Source organism: Hirundo rustica, chromosome Z (genome assembly GCF_015227805.2).
Source record: "Hirundo rustica isolate bHirRus1 chromosome Z, bHirRus1.pri.v3, whole genome shotgun sequence".
Lineage (NCBI taxonomy): Eukaryota > Metazoa > Chordata > Aves > Passeriformes > Hirundinidae > Hirundo > Hirundo rustica.
Window position 1 is genome coordinate 34,537,389 of NC_053488.1, and position 23,661 is coordinate 34,561,049.

At 39.6% G+C, this 23,661-nt stretch overlaps 1 protein-coding gene across 4 annotated transcripts in view; it reads left to right on the forward strand.

Annotated features, from left to right (window-relative positions):
- Positions 1 to 5,259: 5,259 nt before the first annotated feature.
- DENND4C (DENN domain containing 4C) overlaps positions 5,260 to 23,661 on the forward strand; it is a 77,416-nt gene continuing 59,014 nt past the window's right edge. For 3 of the 4 annotated variants that reach the window (XM_040090064.2, XM_040090067.2, XM_040090068.2), the window contains exons 1-2: positions 14,956 to 15,087; positions 16,546 to 16,629. The gene's annotated coding sequence lies outside the window, so the exon portion shown is untranslated. Of the gene's footprint in view, positions 5,302 to 14,955; positions 15,088 to 16,545; positions 16,630 to 23,661 lie in introns of those variants that run through there. The other variant, XM_040090066.2, reaches the window with a different exon arrangement.

A 23,661-nucleotide genomic window follows, 5' to 3' on the forward strand; every position in this document is an offset into this window, starting at 1 on the left:
TGTCACTGATTAAATTACTAAAGCCAGAGAGAGCCTGTGAATCTTCAGCTCCCACCCATACCATACAGTCGGAGCAAATAAATTGTGAAACCATAACCAGCTGCACAATAAGGAGAAACACTCAGATTCAGAGCTTTCTGTCTTATATGGAATTGCAGAACACAGCTAAACCTGTTCAAAAGTAAACAGTTGTAATGGTTTTAATTTAATAAAACAGGGTAGAAACACAAATTAATGTAGGGGTTTTAGCATTTATTCTCTTTTTGTGGGAGGGAGAGATTAGGAGAAAAAAAACTAAAGCAGGCTTAAGATTAAAAATGAACAAAAATAGTTTTATTAACATACACTAAAAGAATGAAAGAAAAAATAGTTGAGAAAAAAAAATTTAAACTGAATTACACTTTAAAACATGCTTCTCTCCTTTTATAAACTATTAACTTTCTTATTGAACAATATAGAAAAAACACAATTTACGATTTTCAGTCAGTTTCACTATTTAGACATAACCACTCATAACTTTTTAGAAGAGCCTCTCTAAAATTTTATGAAGACACTTGCTACAAGACAAAATAGTCCAGTGCTCCTAATGCCACACATCTGCTGCCGCCCGGAGTTTTTGCAGATTGTGATGTTCTATTAGTAAGGCTGTTACACTGTACTCAGTGTATCTGGGGTACTATTTACAAATACTTCTTTTAGTCTAAAATCATCTTTGCCTCAAAGGCTGAGACCTCCTTCTAACCCAGGAGCAGGGGCTTTAAAGTTCTCACATAAATCTCAATTACAGCAGTCCTCAATTTTGATTAGAATAGCATTCTCTCCAACAACACTAAGATGCTACAAAGAACAGTCCATTTCTCCATAGTTTACCCCAGAGAAGTCCGGTTAAAAATGCCCACTTCTTCAATCCTATTCCAATATTATTAGTTCTTTTACTTCTTACCTAACTGACTTCATGTGGTGTCTGTTTCTATGTACCTTCTGTTTTTCTTTTTTTTTTCTTTTTAAGGAAGAATTGAACTTTAAAAGTTCTGTGTTGCTAAGGAAGGGTTACATCCGCTTAGGCCTGCAAAAGCCACGTGCAAGTGCCAAGGCTGCATGAGCTGAAGGAAATGCAAGGCTGTGCTGATGGAGGAAGCTGGTAGATGTCCTTTTTTCCACCCCTCAGTCTCATCCAGGGCAGCTCGGCTTGGAGTGGTTATGAAGCTGCAGGTTTTCTTTCTCTGCTGCCAGTGGCGATTAAGCTGGGCCATGGCTTGGCCCCTTCTGCCACGGTCCCGAGCACATGACCAGCACTGCCGAAGTGCAGCTGCTTTTCTTTCCTGCTGGCAAGCAGAGAAAGAAGAGCTCAGCCGGCCCCGGCCCTCCCTGTGCGGGCAGCGGTCCTCGGAGGCCGGCTGAGCCCGGTCCAGCCGCCCAGAGGGGCAGCAAGGCCTGACCCGGGCCAGCCCGCTGCTCGTGATGTTACCTCATGGCTGATTCTGAAGCAAGAGAGAGACCGATCAGCAGCAGATTAGTTTTAAATGTCCCTACCAAAATTGCATTGACATTTCCCATTGGTCAACTTAGCTGCCAATATCCTGGCCAGCTTTTTGATAGGTCCCTGTTCTCCCCCCCCCCCCCCCCCCCCCCCCCCCCAAACCACTGCACGGTCAAGGCAGGAAAAAAAATTTCACATTTCTAAAACAAAATTGTGCCAACCCATGATAACAGTGATCTTCCACATATTACTCAAACAATTTCTAACAGATTGCTATCAGCCAAACTCCCTGGGGCAGCAAGCAACCATCCCTTTATTAATTTTCACTTCCACCTTTATAGACCCAACTCCTACTCCGTCTGTCAGTTCCAAAAGCCAGAGAAGATGACGTGGTCTCTGATGTCATTTCCATAATTCATATGACAATGGAAGAGACAACAACAGGATTAAGGAATTAAATCTTCCAGCAATTATGAAGAAATTTGAAATTGTGCTGTCAGAAATATGAAAAGGGAAGGTACTTTTATTCCCAAGGATTCAAAATAAACAAATTATTTGCTCCAATGAGTTTAAAGGATCAGACCTACCTGGAGTATAACTTCGGTAACTGGTGATTAATCAAAGTCAAGACAATTTTTGAAAACTATCCAAAACTACATTGAACAGAGGGGGGGTTTTGTTGTTTGTTTGTTGGTTGGTTTTTTTGCTACTTAGATAGAAATTAAACTTAGATAGAAATTATTTGCTATAACATTAAATTCTTAAATTATTGGTTTGGGGGGTCAGTAACAAGCTGCCTGACATATGCATGATTTAGAGGAGGGCAAAATGGATCTAGAAACTCATGGTATTCCAGGAAAACAAAATCCCATATCCACTACTTCTTCAGAGGCAAGGATCAGAGCTAACCACTCTGGGTGAAATTGGTTAAAAACACATAAATTAACTGCCTTTATCTTAGCCTCATTCTTTGTTTTGGGTGGGTGGAATTTAAGGATGGCATGAGCAATACCTTGACTAAGTGCTACCAAAAGGATGGTCATCTCATTTTTTATGGCAGATCTACTACGCAGTGACTTTTCAGGGTACTTTATTCAATCAATAATTCAGGAAAAAAATAATAATAAAAAGAGAAGAACATATTAAAACACCCCTTGAGCTTCCTAGCCAGTTATTGAATAAAACTAGAATAGCGGAACATCTGATGGATGTCAGAGCTGCTGAGAGGCGGTAGAAATCTGCAGCCAGAAAGGAAGACAGCTTAGGGTAAAACCAAACAGAGTATTATAGTACCGTTCCTTTTGGAAGGGACCTACAACAATAATTTAGTCCAACTGCCTGACCACTCCCAGGCTGACTAAAAGGTCAAGTCCTTCATTGATGGCAACACCCAAAACCCTCTTAAACAGTGACAAGCTTAGGGCATTGATCACTTTTTTAAGGGGTCAGTTCCAGTGTTTGACTACCCTCTTTGCAAAGAAATGCTTGCCAGTGTTCAGTCTAAACTTCTCTAGTGCTGCTTTGAGTCATTCCCATTCAGCCTGTTGCTAGGCCCCAGGGAGATCAGCACCTCCCTGTCCACATCCCCTCCTGAGGAAGCTGTTCAGGATAAGAAGGTCACCCCTCAGCGTTGCGGTTCTTTAGCGAGACCCAGACGACTGCCAATGGCAAAAGGAAAGAGCCTGCTCCCTCACCAGGGTGATATCACAGCTTTATTCTGGAGTCCTGCTCCTGCCGGACGGACTTCCTTCTGCATCCACGCCGCCAGAGTCCCTGAGGCCCCGCCCATGCCGGGGCTTTTCCCCAGGGGGCAGGGCCCAGAGGCAGGGACAAGCCACTGCTCAATCAGGGACAAGGTGGGAGTGGAACAGAGCTGGGTTACATTCCACTGTGGGGGATGGGCTCGGCCGAGCGCGGACAAACCACATGATACAGTTTCCAAGGGGAACAGGGGAAACATTACAACTCAAATGAAACTCACTATTAACCAAATTAACACAATATAACACCTCAGCCTCCTCTCCTCCCCACTAGACAAACTAGCCAAACCCAGAGTCCTCAGCTGTTCTTCATAGGACATTCCTTCCAGCCCTTTCACCTCAAGGACCTTCCCACCCTTCTCAACCTGCGGGGCCCAGCGCTGCCCACAGGACTCAGGGCGAGGCAGCACCGCGGCTGAACCCAGCAGGATGATCCCAACCACAGCTGGTGCTGCTGTGTCTGGTGCAGCCTGGGATGGGGTTTGCCCTCCTGGCTGCCCGGGCACACACTGCTGACTCACCCTGAGCTGCTGCCGACCAGCACCCCCAGATCCCTTTCTGCAGGGCTGCTCTACACACACCGCTCTCCCAGTCTGTACTTGTGTTCAGTGTTCCTCCAGCCCAGGTGCTGAATGTGGTATTTGTTTTTGTCAGATATCATGACACTGATTATTTTCCAAATGCTCTGATACAGACAGATTGCTCTGCATCCAAAGAGTCCCCCAAGAGAGCCAACAGCAACCCCCAATTTAGTATCATCAGCAAACATATTAAATGTACTTTCAACTCCTGCCTCCTGATCACAGATAAAAATATCAAACAGGACTGGCCCTAGAATTGAACCCTGAGGAACACAGGTGATGAGCCACTGCCAGCCAGATGTAGCCACATTGACTGCTACCCTTTGAGCTCTGCCCTTCGAGCTCTGCCCTTCAGCCAATTCTTCACCCACTGCTTTGTGAGCCTGCTCCAATCACAGCTGGACAACTTCTCCAGGAGGATGCTGCAAATACCAAAAACCTCACTAAAATATTGAAAAACTGTGCCTACCATCTTCTGTTCACCCAAGGTAAGCTCCTCTGACCTTGTCTATACCACTACCCTTTTGTATTTTTCAAAAAATGTGACAAGCACTATTTAGTTAATGAGAGTCATCTATGAAATGCATAGTCTAATTGGGGTAAGTAGCTGAAATGATCACGGCCATGCAAGGATAAGCTTAGGTCATTTGGTCTGTTCAGCCTGGAGGAGACTGAGGACAGACCTCATCAGACTCTACAGGTTCCCCACGAGGAGCAAGTGGAGGGGCAGGCACTGATCTCCTCCTTGGTGAATAGTGACAGGATCCCAGACAATGGTATGATAGTCTGTCAAAGGGTGTTTAGGCTGGATATTAGGAAAAGGTTCTTCACCCCGAGAGTGGCTGGGCACTGGAACAGCTCTCCAAGCCTGCGCCAAGCTCGACAGAGTTCAAGAAGCATTTGGACAATGTCCTTGGTTTGATTTTTGGGGCTGTCCTGTATAGGACTAAAAGCTGAAGCTCCCATGACCCTTGCGGGTCTCTTACAAACCAGAATATTCTGTGATCGCCAAGTTTCCTTTCTTACTACTTTTTTTATTTTTCCTAGTACAACCCAACAGCTCGGCGAAGCCGCAGGGGGGCGGGGGCAGGGGGGGCCGGGGCACCCCCCGCACCTCGCCGAGCTGTCTGCCCGAGGGGGCAAGGCGCCGCTCCTCGTCCCGCCCGGCCGCCGCAGGTGTCCGCCCCGCGGGCCGAGCCCCGAGCCCCGAGCCCCGAGCCCCGGCCGCTCCCGCCGGCGCCCCCTGGCCGCCGCAGCGCCGCTGCCCGGCCCCGCCGCCGCCACCGCCTTCTTTCGGGGCGGGCCCTGGACCCGCCTGTAGGCATTGGAGGGCGAGAAAGTAACATGGTGGCCGCTTCCTCCCCAAACGGGAGCGGTGACGGGCGCGGCGGCTCCTGAGGCGGCGGCGGGCGCGGGGCGAAGCGGCGGGGCGGGGGCGGCGCGGCCGGCAGCGCGCTCGAGGGGCCGGGGCCGGCGGCAGGTGAGCGGCCGCGGCAGGGAGGGAGGCAGAGAGGAGACGAGGCGGCCTGACAGACGGGAGCGGAGGGAGGCGGGCGAGCCGCCGGGTCCGGCGCCCGCTCCCGCCTCGGGGCGCGGCGCTCGGCCGAGAGCCCCTCTCCTACCTACCCCCGACTACATGGCCCTTTCCTTCCCCTCTAACACGTCCGGAGGAGACTCTCCTCCTCGCCGGACAGGCAGGGAGGTTCGGAGTGTTCCCCGGCGCCTACTCGGTTCCTGGGAAGGGCTCCTGCCCTGACCTGCCCCGGCAGATCTTCTGCGCCGGGGCTCGTCCTTAACACGCTCTGCGCGGCCGGGAGGGCGGAGGCGCTTTCTGGACTTTTTCACTATAATTATTACCATGATAATTGTTACTTTCCCTGCTCCCGTCGGGCGCGGCCGCCCCACGGGACTGCGGGGCTCTCCAGCGGCGCAGGTGGCAGGCGCTGCAGGTGAGTCCGAGGCAGCTCCCTCCTATATTTCTCCATTTTCCTCTCCTTTTCCATGCCCCGGCTCCTCCCCTCAGCTCCGGCGTCAGGGGGGTTAACCCTTGCGGGGATCTGTGCCGAACTGGAGATCGTCACCGGCTGTTGAAAGGGTGTTAGGATAACAGGAATCGTCCTGACTAAGTCACGCTGATATTTTGGAAGCTGGTCATATCAGTGAGAAACTTAAAGTACTGAAAAATGTGAGAACAAGGAAAAGCTACATGCATAACTTTTAATCAATCTATATCGTCATCTGAAGATACCTCGTGTGTCTTTGCTGCGCAGACAGCCTGTGGAGTGGAAAGATCTGGTGATAGGTTAGGGCTTTTGTGTGTCAAATAGTGAAAAAGTATTCACAGAAGCTTTAAATTTGATGTAAGCTAATTAAATACGCTGTTAATGCCAAACACCGTGCTCAAAAGTGTTGGAGCACAACTCAGTTGTTGATTCTGGAGTCTCTGAAGGGATGCAAAAACTGAACAACATTATATTAATTCTAAATTTAATGTCAGTTCTGTACCAATCTTTTTAATGAAGTTAAGTCCTCTTCTCTTGTTCAGATCAAACACATTGCAGAGACATGGACTGTTGTGCTGCTGTCAAACAATGCCTGTGGCTAAACTTTTACTTCTGTATGAGGACAAGACAAACAACAAATAGGACATTTCATTTGACTTCTTTTTTTTTTTTTTTTTTTTTTTTTTTTTTTTTTTTTTTTTTTTTTTTTTTTTTTTCCCCGTGTAAGTTGTGTTAATGTGACTTCTGTAATATTTTTCTTGGCTTGCTATGAAATTTTTAAACTTCTTAGTAGTTTAAAATTTAGGTAGATTTGAGCCTGCACAATTTTTTTGCTCTTAGTTTTGTTGGTTGCTGCTTTGTGTGGACCAAGCGTGAAGTTAGTAAAAGTTTTTGCATTACTCTTTTTAAGGTGGTGTGTTAGGAGTTAAGGCTGTAAATGTTTTGTTCCTGTGGGAAAAAAAAATAATGGTGGAATGCAAATTACTTCTTATCTGCTTGGAAAATGGAAGGGTTTTATGTTTGGTTGGTTTTGTTTTGGGTTTTGGGGTTTTTTTGGTTTTGTTTGTTGGTTTGGGTTGGGTTGGGGGTGTTGTTTTTTTTTGTTTTGTTTTGTTTTGTTTGTTTTGTTTTGTTTTGTTTTTTTTCTTCTTCTTTTCTTGGAAAGCAGTCATGACCAGACTTAAGTGATTAACCAGACTACAAACCAGCCATATTGACATACATATTTCAAATCCTTTGCACAAAGGACACCAACTAAAAAAACCCATAACAACAGTTAGAGAGTTTGTGAATATTTATATTATAAATGTGACTATAAATGTTTTTTTAAAAAAATTATTAATATTTTTAAAGAATTGGCTGACAGGCTGCTTTTTATCATTCCAGTGGATATGAAGTGCTAATAGTGCATGTCTGTCTTGAGCAGTCCAAGGAAGTTTAGTAGAAACCAGAAATGTAAATATTAGCTTGTCTGCATGAGTTGTGACTTCTGTGTTAAAACAGTTACTAGCACAACTTGACACTGATTTACATTAAAGTCTTAATGTTTGGATCTTTTAAAAAAAGAAATCTTACAAATTAAGATGGGCATTTTCATAAGTACTTATCCATAAGTATAATGTGACACTTTGCTATTTGTTCTTCAATTAAGATTAGTCCCTCCATAGCCCAAAGTAAAGTAATGACATCTTTTTGGACCATGTCTTACATATTTATTTTCTTACTTGTGTGTGATTTCTTTCTTTAATCAACATTTACGTGGTTTTCCTTGAAAACAAAAAACCAACTTGAGCAAAATTGGAATATTAAATATTGGTATGTATAACATCGCTCTGACTCAACATATATTAAATTTACATTCGGAGTGGCAGTGCTACAATTGTTGGAATACAGTTCCAATACAGATGTGGTATCTTTTTAAGCTTAGTTCTTATTTAGGTCTGCGTTTGACCAGTGGAGAACTGATTTTGGAATTCAATCTCAATATGTGTTGGAGTCCAGGGCATTTCTTTGGTTGCCCTGGAGGGTCAGGGACCTGGGCAAGGGGGTCTGGGACCCCAGCCCAGAGCTCAGAGAGACACTGGCTTTGATCTCGGTCCATGGGAAAAACTTCCTACACTGCGAGAGGGTTTACAGGCCACAAAAGTGTGAAAAATAGTAGTTTAGCTTATCACAGGGTGAAACAACAGTGTATTTGGGTTTCTAGCATTGAAGTGAATGGGGACAAGATGGAGAATTTGGGGCATTGTCTCCTTCTTCTTTTTTCTTCTTCCCTCACTCCACTTCGGCAGTGACGTTAGCACAAGGTAGTTTGTGAGGACTGGGTCAGAGTAGAGATGACCTTTTCAGTATTAGTGATAGACATTTGGAAGAAATAGTAAATAAAGAATATGTAGCAATTAGTATAAAAGATAAGGGACAGCCCTGGGCAGGAGGAGTCGTCAGAAGTCCAAGCAGCTGCAAACATCTTGTTGGACTGAGAGAACTGTAAGATAAGAACAATAAACGAAGCATGCAACCTTGAAAAATCTAGACGTGAAGACTCCGTCTCTTTCATCGGTTTGGCAAAGAGCTGTGCAAGGGGGCAAAGGACTCTAAAACCACCTGAATCTCGGAGAACGAACCCAACAAATATGCTTTAAGGAACAATATATTCAGGTGTTCATCTTGGCACACCATCTTGGTTTGCTTAAAAATACAACAGGGGAAAAGTCTCAGTAGAAAGGAAGATAGGAAAGATATATTGACAAAGTTGTAAGAAGAAGATAAGATAGTCTTTTGACTATTATGTCTTACTGTTCAGCTTTCAGATAAATTTCAGTGGCACCTGTAGGTATAGAGCAGTGTGCGTAAAGGCTAGTTTCATGGCCTTCTGACTGAAAAAACAACAAAAAGTACCTCTAACCTCTAGATCAGGTCTTTTAGTCTAAGGGTAACTTGCACTGTTGAGGGTTATCTTTTTCTTCCTGTGCTTGCTAGTCATCCTGAGGCAAGGACTGCCCACCTTCAACAGGCTGCTTTCTTGGATGATATTCAAGATACTGGAGATCTTGGCATAGGTGACCTGTAAAATAGTTCTTGGGGGTCATAGTTGCAGTTACGAAGTTGTTTCCCATGTGACTTGCCAGATAGTTGTCCATACTGCTTATTCAGATCTGTAAAATGAAAATCCATTTGCTGCACTTGCGTCATGAGACCTGGTTTCCTCCTGTAGTGCTTCAAACAGTAAACTGAATGTTTTAGGGTTTTTTTATCTGCTTTGGAATTTCTGGTTTGCTACAAAAATAATCCCTCTATTAAAGTTGTTGCACATGGTTGTACAGAAATGTGATGCTGCTTCTTTTCCATTTGATTTAAAAAGTAGTGTTGTTGGAAATGCTACACCCCTGTAATGATAATGAGAATGTTTCATTCTTCAAATATGTGGAAATAAAGGCTCACGGTTCTAATCTCTGTTCTTAGAATCAAATGGCTTAGTTTAGGACAGTTTCTGGAGTGCAACACAGTTTCTGGTGCAGTGTTACTGTTTCATGTTCACTTAATTCTTGTGCATCTGTCACAAAATGAGAGCTTGTAGACTTACTTATTCTGAAGTTTCAGGAATACAGTTACACTGTGCTCTGCATTCCAAGCTTTGCTTAAGCATTCTGTTGGTCAGTACCTCAGTCTAGCCCTTTTTTCTGCTTAGAGACTTTTTGAGGGTATAAAGTATGATCTTTACTGTTTGCTTTGGCAGACAGGAAAGTTGAAAAGAGTTTTCAGAATTACTAAGATTATGATTATGGTCTCAGTTTGATTTTTTTTTTTTTTTTAATGTTTTCTCCCTTTTTAAACAGCATTCTCAGAGTTGTTGATTGAGAGAACAGTAAAAATGTACCCATAGTTTCTTGGTGGATGTTGGCTTGCATGTCATTAAACATTCCATTTGCTTTGTTTCAGTTAAATGCAGTGAGCCAGTTTTGCCTTACTCTGCTTTCATCTTTGCATTTAGTGACACTTCAGTTCCTTTCCTTTATTCTCAAAAAGTCTCTAAAGAGACTTGATGCTTTTCAAGCAAAAACCAAGAGCCTGTGTTCCTCTGCCTAAAAGATATTAAAAATAGTGCAAATCAAGGATTGATGTGCAAATTAAGTTATTCAGTTCTAGCACCAAAAGCTGCTACAATTTGCAAGTGTCCAAAGGAATAGAAGCTTTCATCATCTTGAAATGAAAGTGTTTTCCAGTTGTGAACAAAGGGCAGGTGTACAACAAAATGTAACCATTTTTCACCAGAGAGGCAAAACCCACAACGTTCTTGGTTTTTCTCTGAACCAGCACATTTCAGTGATAGCTTTTGTCTTTATAATTAATTTCAGCCTTTGATCAGTAATGCATAAACTGAAGTCTCTCTACTGCTGCATTCTTCAGTGCTGCTGTTCCCTTTTGCAAGTCTTTTCAATGTGGAGGAGCTGACTGCTGAAAGCAAGACTTCTTTTTTTTTTTTTTTTCTTCTTCTCTGTTGAGAAGCAACCCAATGCTGCTGTTCCTAGTGTCATGTAAGGTGGCTTCAGCCCTTGTTGCTATTCTCTGTGGAAGAAACTATACTCTCACCCAGATAAGAAACCTGACATAGATAGAAGTCTTGTGATTAAACTATACTCCTGCTGTGTCTATATAATGTGTGTATTTTTCTGCTTCAGGAAGAGATAAAAGCATGGTTGAAGTTGGGAGAAAGAGAACACAGCTAGAGAACAGCTACCTATGAGCAGCATATGAAGAAAAAGAAGTTTAAGGACTTAATTAATGTTTCAGGAAATTCAAGAATTCAAGGCACTTGTAATTGTATAGTTAAGCCCTGAAGCTTCTGTAGGATATCCATCTTGGTCTAAGAGAAGGTTACAGAAAAGAAATATGAAGTAAAATGCTGGGTCACAGCAAAAGATTATTCATTTGGTCACTCTAATAATCAAAAGGGACTATTGCAATACATGGAAACCAGTGTGGCCAGTTCTCAGTAGCTGATCAGTCAGCTGTCCTTGAAAATAGCAGCAGCAGCAGCTTGCCTACACTACAGACTCATTTTACCTGTGTTTTCATTGCTGAGAATGAAATCTCATAATAACATTTCAAACAATTAATGATCCTAGTGAGAATGTAAAATTCTAGGTATCTAGCTGGATGTGGCAGAAAATTGTTGTATTTGCAGGTAATATGAGCTTAAGTATGCTGAGATTGATTTTTTTGTGGCATAGATAGTACCTTTTGCAGGTTTTCATGAAAGAATCCTAAAAAATAAGCTGTGTCTTTGCCAGAGGATATGCTTTCAAGGACATAGGTAACTTGACAAATATTTAATATATATAAAACACATTTGACTCTGTTAAGGTGCTGAAGCTGCCAAAGATGTGACTGAAAAGCAATATTGACAGAAGTTAATTTTAGCCTAGGGAGACTCAAGTTTCTAGGCTTTCTTCTTCCCCTGTTATCCACCACCTTCTTTTTAGGGAGTGATTCCCAATAAAAGCCTAACTGTAGGTGCCCTCAATTACCAGCTGAAATTCCTCCTTCCTGCAGAAGGAATATGGGAAGGCTAACCCTCTGAAGTTTAGTTTTCTGAACAGGTACCACATTCATTTAAGAGTAAAATTTGGATTTGGCCAGAGGAGAAAGAGTACAAGTACTTTTATTATAAAGTTTCAAAGTCATGAAACCACTGTGTTGTGGTTTGCTAGTGCTTGGGAGCAGTTTGCCTCTTAGAGGTCACATCCAGGTTTGTTTTCAGTTCTGTATATTCAAAGGTCAACAGGACATAAAAGATCAAACATTGTAACTGCATAAATGTGTTACTATTTTCTCAAAGTTTTGCTGAAACCAGAAAAAGCAAGTGCATATGTCTCCCGTATGGTGTTTATTTGACTCAAAGTGAATTCTTGCAATTAGGATAATCAGTAAAAGACTTGAATTTTTTCTTGCCTTAAATTCTTGCTTAACCTTGAGGATACATCCTTCCTTAGCTTCCCCCCCCCCCCCCCCCCCCCTTTTTGTTATGTCTTAGTAGTAAATAAGTCAGTCGTAATTCTCCCTGTACAAGACTGTTCATTTTTTTTGTGAATAAAGTAGAGACATACCACTAAAGTTTTCCAATACTAATCAACAGTGTATGCAAACCTAGAATTGTACTGGTATAAGAAAATCTCAAGCCATAAGTAGAACAGATTTTGCAAACCAAAATTTTGTTTTGCTAGTGGTGGTGTTCTTTCATGGGGGCTTGTATCGGAATACCTATATGACTCTGTAGAGCAGAATTCTTTTGTGGCCTTCTGGCTATGCTAGTACAATTCTGGGAATAAAACAGGTGTACCTAACACACAATAAAGGGAGAAGTATGTCATTCAGGATTGGGTAGACAAAATATCAAGTTCACCTCTGAAAAAAAGGCATGGTACACAAATTTTCTTGGTACACATATTTTCTTAAAAGGCAGTGTCATTTCAAACTCTGGTACATACACTTTCCTGTATTTTTGCTTTGAACTTTGTGTGTAGAAATCTACTCATAAGATAATTCTGTGTGAATGCCGGAAGTTCTTTTGGATTATGATGACTCATTCACTGTGAATGTACTGACTAATGTAACTTTTTAGTTTATTTTAAAGAAAACAGAACAAATCCTGTTCAAAGACATTTACAGATTTTCTTTTTTTTCTTCTGTGAGATTCACATATACACTATATCAGATGTACACTGTACATCTCAAACCTCTTCTTTTTAGTCTTTTTGATCCAACTGATTCTGCTAGGAATAAAATATCTTATTTACGCAGTCACTCCTCTAATTTTGAACTGTTTTGCTAGTTATATTAGTAGCCAGATGATTCACAGATCTGAGGAGGGAAACTCCTTTGATTCTCAAGTCTAATTGTCTGTTGTAGCTTTCTAAAATTCTCACCATTAGCTAGCATGCTTTCTGATTTGAATGTCTGAGTTGAAATACTTTGCATTTGAGTTGTCTAGGTTGTTAAGTGCAAGAGTAATATCACTCCTTTTACATTCCTACTCCCCTTCTCTATATGGAACAATTGATACTGCCCTAGACCTGGCAGAGGTTAAAAAAAGCATGTAAAAGATTAAAGCTATCATAGAGGACAGGGTTGTGCTCTCTCTTTTGAGCAGGGACAAAAATGATGGTAGCCCATCTCTAAGGTAAATCCTCTGACTCCAAATTGTCATTCTGCCTGCCCCTTTACCTAGTATGGTAAAGTGTACAGTGGAGCATTATCGAAGGACAATGAGGATGTTCCACTGCTGAATACTTGGGAGTACATTGCAAGGCCTGGGATAGGTGTTTGGTTTTTTAGTGGTTTAGGTTGGTTGTTTTTTATTTGGGTTTTATTTTGGTGGGGGGAGGGTTTGAGAGGGTTGGTTTGGGGGTTTGAGGTGGTTGTTTTGGTGGTTTTGTTGTTTTGGGGCTTGGGGTTTTTTTGGTTGGTTTGGGTTTTTGTTTTGTTTTGTGTTTTTTGCAAAGGAGGAAATAGTGAATTCTACTCCACCCTGTGCAGAAAAATGAATTTAAGGCATCTCAAACGTTTTGTGCATGCTACAACAAATGAGCATTGGGACTGTCCTGTTTTATTAGTCACGTGGGATCAAATCTTGGTATTTCAAAAAAATCTGGAGAAGTCTGAGATCAGTTCTCTAAGTAAATCAGATTAATTCATTCCTAAATGGTTAAATTGGAAATAGGAATGTTAACAATTGCACATTGTATTCATGATAGTCGTAGCCTGCTTTAAGAAACCAGGTTTTTTATTTTAAACATTACTAAATCAGTTACTAGATCCAGAAATATATTGTGTGTCAAAACAGTAAAAACCCCACAAAAACATAAAAAATAAGTGTGAACAATATTTTAAATAGGAAGACAATGGGATGTGTTAAATTATGACAGAAATTCATGGTATGCTCTTGGCAATGATTTGACTTCATCTATTGCCTAAAATCTGTGTAGTTTATCCCAGGAAATCAAGTTCATTGTAACTATTTTGTCTGAGGACTCCACAGTGTGTTGAGTAATACAGTATTTTGAGTATCATATGATGATATTTAGAGAAGGCTCAAAATAGGTGTAATATCAGACTTCACATTTATCATGTCTGGTGTGTGTTAGGACTTCATGGCAGAGAATCTCAAGCTTGCTACCCCTGATAGCTGTTTTTCGTGTTTGAGGAAAATATTTATTGACACATATGTCTGTATAAGTAGTGCACTGCTGCAGCTTAAGACCAAAAGCATGAATATTCTAACTGCTGTCAAGTGTGTGGTTTGGACTTAATTTTAAGACATCTTGGCAAATGAGAATTTCTTAATGAGGAGCTGGCAAGGGGATTAAAAGACAGACTTCTGAAGTGTTAATAAGCTCACACCAAGCTTGAACAGCAGCTGAGAAAGAACGAAAATGCTGAAGCCTTGTGGTTTGAGGCTGGTTATCATAGGCTAACCAGAAATGAAAATCGTAGCTCTTGACAGGCACAAGAGTTCAGTGGGGTGGGGATGAGCCGCGGGGCTTGGAATGTATCGGTAAAACAGCCTGTGTTTGGTGTGTTGAAGCTGTCAATGAAGAGACCTACAGAGAAGACACATTCCTGCTGTGGTGTTTTTTTACTAAAAGACAGAAAATGAGGAAAATTGTGTTCTTCAGAACCAGTGAGTGGGTTTTTCACTCTGGTTTTGTAGACCCCCTTAGATGATGATTTCAAGTGACATGTGGCTTATTGTAGATGGCTAACAGAAATCAAATCAAACCATGAATCTATGATCTGGCAAATCTGTTTGTAGAGACTCTGGCAAAATAATTTCAATGTTAATACTTAACTATTTCAGTGCTTAGTAGAGAGAGCAACGAGAAAGAAAATATCTGATTCTTATGGCTTGCTTGGAGCAACTTCTCAGACGAACTTGAAACAATATTCTTTCTTCTCTCTTTTGACCTCCCAAAACCAAATCATAGTCCCCACTCAACCTAACCAAAAAAAGGCACTGAAATAACTACAAAAAGCAATCTTGGAGATTTGTGGTTCCAGAAGAAATTTAACCACTGGACTTTTTGTCTTTTGACTTTTTCTTTGCTGTTTTGTTTTTGTTTCAGGCTACTATATTTGGCTTTTTTCCAAAGGAGTTTCCAATTACAGAAAGAGTTCTCTAACAAAGAACGTTTCCAGGGCAGCAGATGTTTCACTCATTACATAATACTGAGCATGGCTAACCTTTAAAGCTTTCAACTGGGGCAGTAAGTGCATTTTATAAAGTACTCCTCTTGCTCTGAGAACTATGTTGTTGTTATTACTGTTGTAAAATTTTCTCTTTTAAGCTGTCTTCTTTGCAGTCTTTGGAGTAGTTGCCATCTTCTGTAATGTGAAAGAAAGTTACAACACTGATGACACAAGATTAAACTGGTTTATTAAATGAGTGTAGCTGGACTGCTTGCTGATTGTCATCCTTCCTGTCTCATATCTTTTCCATTTCTGTTTTCTGTCCTTGGCAATAGAACTTAACTTACTAGCAGCAAACTTGCCTACATTGGTTCCAGCTGCTTCTCAAGACTGTGTAGGCCAGTTCAGAATTTGAGTTTTGGCCTCTCACATCTATAACTGCTCCAACTTTTATACCATTGGACAACTTGAAATTACTTTTCATTAGGAGAACTTAAACTGCTGAATATTAATATGGTAGAAGTAGCCTGGATGGTCTGGAGTAGGTTGGGTATTTCTTAAACTTAAGGGATTTTTTTTTTTTTTTTTCCTTCTCAACTTAGATTTTTTCTGAAGGGCAAATTTTCAGACCCCTCAGTGTCCTGGATTACAGGATCCATTAACTTTGTGATATTTTCAGCCATTTTGGATTCATAAGTAGCTATTCAACTTGCTATCACAAAACTTTGCTTCTGAAAGTTTTGTTACTTTTGATACAGCCATTTATATCATCACGTCTTCGCCCCTCTGTTTTGTAGGAATGATAACTGTTTTTTCTGGCAATCAGAAAAAAAATCATACTAAAAGCACAGTTCTACTTCTTAAGACAGAACCTTAAATTGTTAGTAGATTGCTTTTCTAACTAATTTTAATTTATTAAATATAAGCCTGAAAATTTTTGGCTAGTTTCCTCAATTTCTTTGATAGTCTTTGCGCACAGGACAGGCAAACATAGCAAATGCAAATGCAAAAAAAATCAAGGTAATATATTTTGTTTAAGGCTGAAGTGCCCTCCATTTTTTCTAAAACATGTCTGAAAAGCTGTAAGACTTCTCAGTTAAAAAAAATTTGCATGAGTGGCAAATGTGTATGATTGAGAAAACTAGATATTTATTGCTATATAATTATCACTTACTAGAATACTGGATTTGCAGAGTCAGTTTATTTAATCTTCACCTCTTCTTCCTGTGATGTACACTTTTGCATTATCTCCAAGCAAATTGGAAAGGAAGTCTACATTGGAAGAACACAGACACCTGTTTCCCATTATATGAGTAGTGTATTTTTTAGTGTCTCTCACGAAAATGTTAGTAACAAATTGCCAAAAATAGACAGCATATACCTATCCTAGTTTTTAGAAACAATGGTTCTATTTGGTGATTGTGGGAATAACAGGTAAAGTGTGAAGAACATCTTTGCATTTCCTACCTGTGATGTTCTAGGCTTTGGTATTTGGGTTCTAACTATGGTAATTCTCTGCTCTGTTTTTTGTACAGGTGGAGGGAAAAAAAAACCCTGCTGTGTCATGAGGTTTTTTCCAGGCTTGGTGCCTTTGCTTCCATAGGAGTTGCTTACCTGAGGTGATTTGCTGTGATACTTCCTACTGTAGTGGTCTGTATTCTGTTTGGAATGCTTTAGAAATCTTCACCATCAAGCCTGGTTACATGCATTTTTTCCTGATTTTTGTGTCCATAAGCAGTCAGAAAACAATCTGATACACAAACAGCAGCTGCAGAGTCAGCATTTTCTTTCTTTGTCTATATTTAAATTTGCAAGAATTTAGCTATCTGATGGAAAAAGCTACTCTAGATTGTTTTCAGTACCAGACCTTGATCCAGGTTATTTTCTGTATGAAGTTCAATTAACTCAGTCCTAAGTCATTCTGTAGGAATGCTTCATTAAAATGTAATGGGCAAGCTTTTTATCTTTCACCTTGTCCTTAAGTTTATTTTTCCTGTGAAAAATAAAATTAGAGGCCTCTGTAAGATAATCACAATGTAGGTTGTAATATATTTCAGCTGTGTAATTACAATAGTCTCAAATGTTTACTTGAAAACTGCTAGGAAGGAATGGTCCTGTATTTGCATATTTGCATGTTCAGACCAAAATGCGGGTGACATCCAGCCATTGCTGTTCCACAGCTTGTTGTGTTAAAGCAGGTAGAAGGTGGGCAGTGCATCTCTAAATTGTCAAGTGACTCTAACTGTTACTTTGTTTAATAATTTTCATTATAATCTGATATGCAATCCAAAAAAGAAAGTATTTAAAATATTTCTAATAGTTGTTTTCTCTTGCCATTGACTGACTGGCTAATAATTTGTGGACTACTTTTTTCTATTTTAATCCTGTTCAGTGCTAATGGTATGCTGGATGTAATGTTGCCTTTCATTGTCTTTCGTTACGGTGTGTATATGTGTATACAGATGCACTTTATAATCTTACACATGGTAAAATATGCTTCAAAGGACTTATATGTAGATATTCCGTGTGACTTTCCTGTGCGCTGCAAGTGCCATTTTTAATGTTTGATAACTTCCTTGCTCACTAATTCCTCCTGAACTGACTTAACTTTGTAGGATGGTCTAGATTTTAATGTTCTGCTCTGTTGTAATTTTAAGTTACCCGTAATGCACATGGAAGATCTGATTTCTGCGAAATGCATAAGCTGGAGTTGCACACTTATCTGAGTAGAAATGGGTTTGCTTAAAAGTGAGCATCATATGAACAAGCACAATGATGTGAGCAGTGGCAGTGGAAGGTATGCTGAAACAGAGAAGTAACTGCAGTGCCAGCTGCAGAACGTTCTCATTGTTAAATGGTAACAGTGGGGACTGTTTGCACTTGTTCTGTACATTTAGGCCCGTGTGGGTACATGAGTGTGTTAGAATTGTGACTGTATTTCGTGTCTAGAAAAAAAAATCACCAAACAAAACAGTATATAATATTTTTATTGCCAGGTACAGTCTATAGTTGCATTCCTTACTGCTTTTCAGAATGATTTCAACTATTGATCTCCTGGCCTTGAAATCTAGGGACAAAAATTGAGGCAACTAGAACAAGAACAGTCATGCAGATTTATTGAATACAGTTAACACTGACAACCACCTTCACTGTGTTCTTTTTGTTGCTGTGGAATACTGCTAGGAAAGAGTTAAAAAAAAAAAGCCAAAGAGTTAAAAAAAACCCAAAGGAAGCAGTACTGTTGCTGTGTTTCACTAATGCGAAGTTTCAAAAAATTGTATTCATAGTATTAATACCAACCACTATATCCAGTAATATAGCCCTTTAGCATTTGTATTTGTATTTGATTTTTATTAGCAGTCCTAGAGACAAAACTTTTTAGTGTCTAAATCCTCACTGCTCATCAAATTTGCTATGTTCAGGCCTTCAGGTTCTACTGTCTCTTGCCCCGTGTGATTAAACTTCATTTTTCTGATTCCAGTGAGCCTAAAAAATGAATTTTCTACAAAAATTGGTCTTTTTTGGCCATCTGTCATCATCTGTTTCTTGCCACCAGCTTTGTCATGCTGTTATCTTCACCGCTGTTGTCAAATTCTGTGTGGAGATTTTTTTACCAAGGCCTGTAGGTCACAGAATAAGGGGCAACAATTTTAAAGTTAAAGAAGAGCCATTGAGGTTGTACATAGGACACAATGAGGGTGGTGAGGCACAGCTTGTCTAGAGAATCAGGGTATCCAGACTGTGGGTGCCACATCCCTGGAAGTGTTCAGGGACACGTTGGATGGGGCTGTGAGCAGCCTAGTCTAATGGAAGGTGTCCCTACCTGTGGCAGGGAGGAACTAGATGATGTATAAAGTCGCTCTGCTCCCAATCCAAATGATTTTGTGATTCTGGTATTTTAAATGTGTGCAGAAGAAAGAGTGACAAACTGAAGGCTTAGTGCAGCCAGCTCTATATCTTTGCTGGGTATGACAGTGATTTGACTTCTTCAAACATTTATTTAAAGGAAGCTACAAATCTTGTTTTAATTTTTTTCTCTTTTCAGCTTGAACAGATAGCTGATGCTGTTTATCTCAAGAACTAGCTCTTGCTTGTTACTTAATGTGCCATTCCGAGGTGTATGTGCATACTGTGTAATACTTTTTTGTGTTTTAAGGCACACTTCCAAATTCACTGATTAAAGAAATTCTGCACTGGTTGTTTTGTTATAAAATAAAGATTTAGTTGGCATCAATGAAGATTCTTTTATACAAAGGGAAAACATTGTTCTTCCCATTCCTTCCCAAATAGTGCTATTTAATCTCAGTGCAAGATAAACAATGGTCTGTGTGAAGAAAGAATGAGATATCTCCCTTCTTTAGCACTCCGGGGAAAGTTTCTGTATTTTCAGTATCTGTATACCCTTTTTCTCTTCTTATTAATTCATTGGAAAAAATAGAGAACTTGCCCCTATAAAGACTTGTACACAGAGCTGTATTTCTGTATTGAAGAGTGAGGTGCCTGTGGTAGTCACTGTGTTGTCTATGGAGTTTTGCCTAGGGGAGTGGTTGAGAAACAAGGCTTCTCTCTTACTCAGATTGTAGCCAATAAGTTTTCCAAGTCTTGCAGATGACCTCCTAATGCACTATCTTCTATCTATCCAGTGATGTCTTTCTCTCTTAAATTAGCATAGTAAATTCAGTGTTTTCAGTGATCTTTAGGTCAGTTCTTTTTAAAAGTAAATGTCAGAGCAGAGTGCATGTGCATTTTTTAAACTTCTTTGCTTTCAACAGCCAAGTATAATTCACTTGCTAAGTTAAAGATTTGTACAGAAGTCCTGAGTTAATCTTAACATCTACTTTGCTTAAAATTCTAACTGTAGAAGCTGTTTACAAAATACATGTTTCAACTCCAGTGAACAAAAAGTGCTGAAGTTATTTGTCTGGAGTAAAGCTCATTTCCTGTGCACTCTGGTTACAAAAATATTTCTATTATGAAGGAAAGAACTCATCCTTCTGTGTTCTTCACTCATCTGTGTATGCATGTTATAGGCATGCAAGTACTTTCTAAGTAGTTGTTTCCACACATTGTAGTTTGTGTGTAATGTCAGTATGTGAAAGAAGATGCAGGTTTAATAAATTGCAATGTCATGTGTTAGCCATTAATAACATTACTACCTTTTCAGGTAATAGAGTGCCTTCTGAAGTGGAAATTCAAGACTTTTAAGACCAATTTGATTTTTCTGAGTAAAGCTATGCTCTCTGGCCTCCTGAGCCTTGTGCTGGGTTTTCATAAGAATGCGTAATGTTAGCACTCCCGTTAGGAGTGAACTGAAAAAATACCCCTTGATATCCACACACACTCTAGATATGAGTTATTTTGCCAGTTAGGAGTGAACTTCTTTCCAGGAGCTGAAAGGATTAAGCAATGCTCAAGCATTTGCCTGCACATAGGCCTTAAAAATAGCTATTTCTGAATCCAGGTCTTGTTCTAACTCTGAAGTGAGTATATACATACTGTTTTCCAAGTATGCTGCCTTCTTCTTAGTAGAAGGGGTTATTATTTGTATACAAATTATCACATTAGTGTTTGTAACAGACCCTTTCCCTTGGTTGCTTCTGTATGCAGTTTTGCAAAGCTTATGCTTCCTTTTCTTTAGGACAGTTGTCAAAAACTGCATTTAACAGTACCATTTCTTTGTAGACTTATGCTGACTTTCTAGCCTAATTTTAGAGAATAATTTGACAATTACCACCTTTTTAGAATCTAAATGGAGCTTTAGAGACTAGTAAATAATTGAAGAAATTTCTAACTTTTTTTTTTCAAAAAATATAAAAGTTATTTTTATAAAAATGGAATCCTTTTCGCTAAGGCAATTTCCCTATGAAACCTCTCCTTAAGAAAGGTCTTTGACCTTTTTAAAGATAATAACAACTTAACTGTATTTTTGCTAGAATTTTGTGAAGAGTTATAAAGTTGCATTTTGATTGTGAGAAAGACCATTATGTTCTTAAAGCAGCCAACCTTAAGTGAACTGTGGGAGAGAACAGTTTGTCATGTTTCTGGCATTTAGTATTGAAAAGATGTTATTTTCTTCACTGCTGCATATTTTTGATAAACAAGTCTCATCTTAGGCTGGATGTATTAAGTGTCTTAAAGTGTGCTTTGTGCTGACTGTTTTTGTTTTTCATCTACAAAACTAATTACTGCCCATGGGAATTCCTTTTCAAAAAACATTGCGAGCAGGAGAGGTTAAAAGTGCATCTTTTATTCTTTTATTCTGAATACTATTTATTTTCTCTCTCTCTCTCTCTCTCTCTCTCTCTCTCTCTCTCTCTCTCTTTTTTTTTTTTTTTTTTCTTTTTTTTTCCCTTCCTTCATTTAAAGAAGTGATTTTATTCCTAAACTGCTCACAGCAAACTTTCCAGTTGTGGACTGTGAATGAATTGGAAAACTAACTTCCCTTAAACAGTTTTTTCATAGCCCGTGTGGGTCTATATAGACATTGGGGTTTGTAATTCCTCAAACAGTATTGCTCATGTTCTTAAAATTGAATTCCCAGTTTTTGTTTTCAGTTTATTTGGCTTAAAGTTAAGTATCTTTGTAGACTTCAGAAACAAGATTTGTCATGGAACTTGTATGCTGACTTTTTTTTTTTTTTTAATACATCATGCATTGTCATTGTCCAACGTAAAGATATCAGCTTTTAATTTTGGACTTTTTTTTTTTTTTTTTTTTTAATTAAGTATTTTCCTGCAAAGAAACACACTATTGTGTGTTACAATAGAAATCTCAATATTTTCTAAATGTTGAGACTTTCTCTTAGTATTGTGATGTACAGACCTGTGCTCATAGAAAATGGACAGAGGACAGTAGCTTTTGAGGTTCTTCTCTGGAAAAGTTGTTTTGATAAAACTTAGAATAGATGGGCTCTTATAAGAATGTTTCTTCGCCTGTCTATTAAGAGGAGCTTGTTCTTGTGTGAGTCATCACAAAAATAATGGAAAATAGTGGTGGATTCATCTTGTTCCCCACAAATCCTATGGGGTTTTTTTCCCTGCAGTTCAGACGGCAGAGTATCCTTGTACTTGATGAATTCTGCTGTTTCTATTTGTATTGGTGGCTATCTGCTAATTCTTTGTCTAATTATGTTTCTAAAACTAAAAATGTTGCATTAGTGAAGATCACTATGGCTTAATTAAGAACTATTAGTTTCAAGTCTCTTTTGAGTGATCCTGTTCAGAAAGACTTAAAAGTCTTTCTGAAATTGGAGAGCAAATTCCTGAAGAGCTGACTTGTAGTGCTCATTTGAAACCTTACTTATCCTTGTGGAAAAGGAACTGTTTTGAGAGACCCAGAACATTTTGCAAAACTCACTAAATGTTGTGCTGACATACAAATCTTTTGTGCCAAGTATCTCAGCTGAATTGTCTGGTGACTCTGACTTTTGCCTGCCACATATTACGCAGACTTTCTATGAGGTAAAACATAGCCATGTCTAAGAGAAAAGTGTAATGTACACAAAGAGATACAAGTCTATGCACCTTGCAACTAATTGCTACAGTTTTATTGATCCCCACTGATGAAAATTTAGCAATGGACTCTCTTAATTTGCATTCAAATTTTCCAAATCTTAGTGTTTACTTTTTCAGGTGCTTTTAAATTTTTCTCCCTCTGTTTTCCCAGGAAAACAGTTCTCCCTTTAAAGCATATTTGAGGATAACATTAGTGCAATTCCAGAAACTTGAGCTGTGATTAAAAATATAAACTCTTGTGAGGTTTTTGATGTATGCTATTATTGTTACTGTTTGTTTTTTTTCTTGCTGTGATAAAAGTAAATGTAGGCCATGATTTTAATGTTGCATTTAGAGAACATGATACTAAGTTGTGTGAATGTGACCCAGTTAATAAAAGGCTGGAACATTTAACAAATGTTTTGGAATTAAAAAAAAAAATAAAAAATATAGGATGCTAACCATTTTGCTATTTTTAACAGCTTTTTCCAGTAATTGGATTTCAATTCAAATGATATTTTACAGATTGCAAGATATTCTAGCTCAGGACTTTCTTTTAAGAGGAGCAGAGAGTGGTTGATTTATTTCTTTATTTCTTTCTTTAGTTTTATAATTCTGTGAACAATTCCAAGCATCTGAGAGACAAACTGAAACATTTTAGACTTCACAGTTTTATGATTAATCCAGTGTAAGTCAGTGCTGCTGCCGAAAGGGTCATACTGCTACTGCTTTTGTGCTGACACAGGCAATCACTGGAGAACTGCTCTGGTTGAACACTAAGTCTGCGCCAGGTTAGCATTCAACCAGAGCAATTTCTTGTTCCAGTTCATTATGTGGTTGCACAGAGTATAGTTCCGGACAGAAGCGAAGGTGGAAACGAGCAGTGGCAGTGTGAGAAGGTATCTTTTAACTGAAGACCAGTTTATAGAGATGGAGTTGGAGCCACACCCCCCATGTTTCTTGCTGACTTGCTTAGCTGTAAGGCACTTTATTGCTGATTTCATGCTTTTTATGACAGTAAAAGTAAACTGAGGCAAGATCACCTAAAGGTGATCACAGGTAGCTATGTCTCTGGAGTAATTTCCTCGTTCTTCTGGAGACTTAGGCACTTGAAGAACAAGGAAATTATGCCCTGGTAAATTGAATAAACACTTTATT